The sequence below is a fragment of the Microtus pennsylvanicus genome, chromosome 17, assembly GCF_037038515.1.
Source record: "Microtus pennsylvanicus isolate mMicPen1 chromosome 17, mMicPen1.hap1, whole genome shotgun sequence".
Taxonomy (NCBI): domain Eukaryota; kingdom Metazoa; phylum Chordata; class Mammalia; order Rodentia; family Cricetidae; genus Microtus; species Microtus pennsylvanicus.
In genome coordinates this window covers 5,867,071-5,873,226 of record NC_134595.1, presented here as the reverse complement: position 1 = coordinate 5,873,226, position 6,156 = coordinate 5,867,071, and positions in this window count along the sequence as shown.

The window sequence follows — 6,156 nt, the reverse complement described above, 5'->3', positions numbered from 1 at the left end:
ACGAGCCGCTGAGGTGTCACAGAAGAACGGACTGGGTTGGGGTTTGGGGTTTGGGTAGGAGCGCTGATGGTACTTTGCTCACCATTACTGGGCTCTTCAGAAGGGAACGGATGGAAGCCTGGACCATGGTTGAACTGGGGAAGGAAAAGAAGTAACTAGTAAAGTGCTAGCTTCCGGGAGAGTTGAGCATTTAGGGTGTTTGGTTCACAGCTAGCAGGTGTACCACAGCAGTGTGAATGGATACTACCTACTAAATAAACACCTGCTTGACTTCCAGCTTCCTACTCTTAAAGGAAAATTGGGACAGGCAGTTTTTCCTAAACTGAGTTCTGGAAAATGAGCCGAAGCCTCAAGTGGGACACACTCCTCAGGAGAGCAGTTCTGCCTGATGAGCCCTGAGCGCTGCTGTTTCCAGGGACTATTTCCCAAGACAACGGGCCAAAGAGAGGGGTCCTGGGGAAAATGTTTCCTAATTCTGAGTCCTGAGCAAGCAGGGTCCACACCAAGTTTTTGTGAATGTCGTTTTTGCAAAATGGTAACTTCTGGCTTTGGCCACGGCATCTCTAAAGACAGCCTTTGGGACAAAAGGGCCAGAAGGGGCTGTTTTAGGACCATTAGCGTGTTCCCTCCCCCACCGTCCCATTAGTGGGCCTTATTAAACCAGCTCAGACAAAGAGCAAAGACGCCCTAGTTAATGGAGGGTCTCCCGTAATTACTCTGCTCAGCCGCTTCTTTTCGAGTCTGAATGGTCTTTAAATAATGTTTCTCTTGCTGTGGTCGTAGACAATGACCTAGCAGTCTGCTTTAAGCGGTGCCAATCCCATTAGCTAGAGAATAGCAGAGCTCTGTGTGTGTCTGCGTGCCAAGGAGGGAGGGAGGAAGCGTGTGTGTGTGTGTGTGTGTGTGTGTGTGTGTGTGTCGCACACGCACGTGTAGGCGCTAGTTTATGGTAGGGATCAGGTATAAATGTTGTTTTCTCTCTTTTCCCCCTTTTACCATGCAGAAGGGAATGATACACACTCCAGTGTCTCTTGGTCCATGTGTCCATCCTGAAAACAGCAACGACCTTTTTCTTTATTACCCGTTTCTCCGTAATATGTAATCTTAGTGTTTTTCAGCATCTTAGTGTACAAAATAATGGGTTTCATTATGATATTTTTGTTCACTGTACTTTGCTTACATTTGCCCACTCCCCCCAACCACCTTCCTCCACCTCTCCACGAGTACTTCCTCCCCTTTTTGTTTCCTTGGGGGGGGGGGGGTTTGTGTGTGCGTGTGTGCGAGCGCATGCATGCGTGTGTGTGCAAGTGTGTGTTAATGTGCATGTGTGTGTGTGTTGTTGAGTCTACATTCCATTTATAAGAGAAGACATGAGATATTTGTCTTTCTAGGTTTGGCTTGCTTGCTTGGCAGGATGTTTTCTAGCTCTATCCATTTTCTGTAGGATGTGATTTAAACATGCCCCTGCCTCACTAGAGTATGAAGCCCCAAACAGCTGTGAGTACAAAGTCACTCCGGTAAATTTCTGCCACTTAGAGGAACTGGATAGTGGTAAGAAGCGAAAGTCTCCAGACACTTGTCACACTTCTTTTTTTCTTCTGATGTCTAGAGTACCTGACTGTATTTAAAGCCGAGTTTCACCCTTGGCAGAGAATATGGGTAGAGGACAAGCACAATTCGTCTGGGAAAGATGGAATTCTCTAGTGCGAAAGCAAGTTCAGCCATCAGCTACTTTTCAGTAAAAATGTGTATAACGGTAGATAGTAAGAAATGCAGCTGAAAATGTAGCTTATTGGAAGGTGATTTTGCCTGCCTTTGTCTAACGGAATCCCCCCTCCCCTGGATGAAATGACCAAGCTCTTTCCCTCAACAGACACTTCATACTGCTGACCCTAGAGAACAATAATACAATGTAGCTAACAAGGGAGCTTTCTGATTCTGTGTCCTAGAAAGACACCGTGGCAACAAAATGTTCTACCAGGAAGGTTAAAAACTCCACTCTGGGTCTCCAAGTTCTGACTTCAACCTGCTGTCCACTGTCCTAACCCCATGAGGCCGTCTGTGCTTGTGGACCTTTCTGTGTGACTTAATTTAAATTTAAGGGCTAGCTTTTCAAGAGCATGAGTTCATAGCTATTTGAGAGACGTCAGCTTCTTGTCCATGGGCACACTGAAACTGTGTGGGATAAGACCTCTTCAAACCCAGAGTTCCCTTCCTGTAGGTTTCTGTGAGTCCAGGTATTATGAAAAGAATTGAATGAGGCAAAAACATCACTTGGGCTTTAGGATAGGAGCCTGGCAGAGGGTAAGTCAGAAAGAAAAGGTAAGGGTGGATTTTTCATTTAGAGATAGGACTGTACAATGGAATTCATAATGGCAAAAGGAACCTAATCACCTTTAAACATTTTGGAATTCCAATGGAATTTTGGAATCATAATTTTTGACATTAAAAATTGAGATTTCTTATTAGATCTTACTAAAGGTCATAGGCTGTTGCCTGAGATTTCTGTCCCACCCAATCCCACAGCCATTCAGTCCTAAAGAAACACACGGAGGTCTACATTCATTATAAACTGGTCGGCCTATTAGCTCAGGCTTCTTATTAACTCTTAGATCTTAAATTAGCCCATAATTCTTGTCTGTGTTAGCCATGTGGCTTGGTACCTTTTATCAGTGAGGCTTTCTCATCTTGTTTCCTCTGTGGTTTCCTCTGTGATGACTGCAGACTGAGCCTTTCCTCTTCCCAGAATTCTCCAGTTCTGGTTGCCCCACCTATACATATTCCTGGCTGGCAACAGGCCAATTAACATTTTATTAAACCAGTACAACTGACAGACTTTTGCAGAGTGTAAGACCATTGTCCCACAGAAATGGGCAGCTTTGGTGTTATAAGGGGGGAAAAGCCTTGTAAGCATCTTTTCCAATTCTGCACTCATTGGTTCAGATCATAATTTAGAAGTTGTGAGTCTGACTCCAGTGCATTTTCCAGCCCAGAGAGCCTCCGTTGCATCATAATTTCCTTAACGCAGCCCTCCCGGCACTAAAGATACTATATTTCTTTTAAGGGTTTGATCCTGTGCCAGGGAGATGCTCATCTGGTAATGGTGTTTTCAGAGCCAGCCTGGCAGCCTGAGTTCAGGTTCCAGAACCCAAGAAAAGATAGTAGAAGAGAACATGCAGGATACAGCATGCACGTGTGCATGGGCCACAGCCATCCCCCCCCACACAAAATTTAAAAATTAAAAGGGTTGATCATTAGTAGAACCTCCAAATATCCTTGGATCGAAGAGCCAGACCCATGGATCTGGGACTATGCTAAGGGCACCTGCTCTGGCTTATTCTGGTTACATCATTCCCAGCGAACAGATGCAGCCTGACACCCCCTCCCCAACCGCACACGGCCTTCCTCACTAAGTATCTAGAGCCTCAGAGCTTTGTCAGCTCTACGGGACTTTTCTTCCAGGGCTTGTTTTCCTGGGGGACTGACCAGGATGTCAGTGTGTCCCCAGTATGGTTTGAATGTGACCCCCAGTAACTCCCAGGTTAGAAAGTTAATTCACAAGTGTATATGTTGATAACACTGAAAGGAGAGCCTCTCTGGGAGGTAATGAGGGTTAGGTGGGGTCATACTGATGGTTTTATAAAGAGAAACAATGGAAGCGAGGCCTAAAAATAGGAAGATTGTCTGTCTTCCTACATCCAACCCTCCATTTCACAAAGAAGAGAGAAGGCCAAGTCCGGATGTCAAGACCTCCAGAACCCAGAGCAAAGTAACCCCTAATCTTATCATTTATCTGTTTTCTGGCATTTTGTTACAGCAACAGAAAATGGGTTAGGATAGTCTCCTAAGGCCTGAGGAGTGGATGCTGTCAGAGACCTGCTCCAGAGATCCAAAGAGGACATGTGGAGTTCTGGCGGTGGTGAGGGCACTAAGGACACGGCAGGACTGATGACATGTGAGGGTGAATCAGGAAGACTCTGGACCAGACGATGGTGGCGCATGCCTTTAATCCCAGCACTCGGGAGGCAGAGACAGGCGGATCTCTGTGAGTTCGAGGCCAGCCTGGTCTACAGAGCGAGTTCCAGGACAGCCAGGACTCTCACACAGAGAAACCCTGTCTTGGGAGAAAAAAATACATCTTTTATACTCTATAGTTGCATGTAGGATTAAATGGGAGAAAGAGGGCTTGTGAGTTGGGGTGTGGCTTGTGATCAGGGATTGGGGAGGTAGCATTGACCTTGACAAGTTAATAGGCAACAGTCACATCTCAATGAAAGGGCCACAGACTCTTCTTGTCAGAGATAAGAATGTCACTTTTTAACAAGCAGGAACTTTCTTCAAGTCTGAGGGAATGGGTTCTTTGGTCTAAATGCTTGACCTTGGGAAAAGGATTTTCTTGAGGGATCAGACACTCCATTATAGAATATTGTTAGTTTCTTGTATGGTTTAGTTCATCCAAATAGTTAAAGATTAAAAGTAAGCAAACAGAAAACTAGACAAATAGTACTGTGACCTATGTAGACCTTAGGAATTTATAAATCTTGATTATCAAATACACTTTATTTATCAAACATATGGTACTTCTCTAAATTTCCTAGCAGCTTGTGTGAGTAGGCACAGTTATCATGGTAGGCAGTTCCATGGTGGCAGGGATTTCTTCCAAAGAATTATTTTGCTTAGAGAGGCTGCCATTTTGTACATTTTCATCCTTCAAAACCCATACAAAATTTCCCAAAGGAAAAAGCACAAGGAAACTGTTGTAACTGTAATGATTCTGCACAAGAGGAACCTTGGTGGTGGGTGAGAGCCCATGGCAGGTGAGGGACAGACAAATATACCATACAGACAGAGCTTAGGTGAGGATTTCATTGGGAGAAGAGTAAAGGGGAGCGAAGAGAGAAAAAGAGAGACAGAGAGAGACAAAGAGAAGAAGAGAGAGGTAGAAATCTGCTTGCCTCTTGAGAAGAACAGCAAAAAGAGAGTGGGAATGGGCAAAGCTTGTCTCTTAAAGGGACCTCTTGCACCTGTGTACAGACTACACCGTGACATAGCAGCCACAGAAACCTGGGCTGGCCGGGGCACTGCCTGGGTGCATCCTGACAGGTGACAGGGGCCAGCATAATGCCTGAATCCTAACATTTCCATCTTTTTCATATTATAAAAAGGTAGGGAAATTAAAGGAGAAAGCAGGAGGGACAGGGTAAGGGGTGCCAGGTTCTCAAGAAGCTTCCTGCTGATATGGGGCATTGACTGTCCCAACCTGAGAAAGTTGGGGTGCTGGCCATGGCCTGGTTGTTTCACTTCACTGTCCACGCTATATGGAACCATCTGGAGCCTCTTTCACCTGGCACGATGTTGGTAGAGCAGAGGACAAGGTTAGGTTTAGGAAAATGTTTTTCTTTAGGTCCTGGTAACTGAAGGAGGAGGTTGTCAAGACCAGGGAAAGGTGGTGGAGGCTTTGGATGTTGATTGACAGCAGTTATCTAGACCTGTCTCTGTATTACAAAAAGCCTTTTTAACTAAACATTTTAAATGCCGTATCGTTCAGCGTTCTGAGAATCTGAGGGCTGTCTATGGGTGTACCTGAGTATGACTAGAGAGACAACAGTGGAGGGTCTTCCTGGAGAGCTGGATCCAAGCTGAGACGTTGTCGAGGAATGTTTTACCCAGAGTCCTCAAGCTTGACTGTAACTGGCTTTAACTTAACTTTGTGAAGGACAAAGAAGTAAAGAAAAATTTTCTTTCGCAATAGAAGTTTAACACTAAAATGCTGTGGGACAATGGTCTTGTACCCTGTAAAGATTTGTCACCTATAGTGTTTTAATAAAACACTGATTGGCCAGTAGCCAGGCAGGAAGTATAGGTGGGACAACTAGAACAGGAGAATTCTGGGAAGAGGAAAGGGTCAGTCTGTAGTTGTCACTCAGACACAGAGGAAGCAAGATGAGAATGCCTCACTGATAAAAGGTATCAAGCCACATGGCTAACACAAACAAGAATTATGAGTTAATGTAAGATGTAAGAATTAGTTGATAAAAAATCCTGAGCTAATAGCCCAACCAGTTTATAATTAATGTAGTTCTCTTTGTATTTCTTTGGGACTGAACGGTTGTGGGACCAGGCAGGAGAGAAACCTCTGTCAACACTAAAAACTAA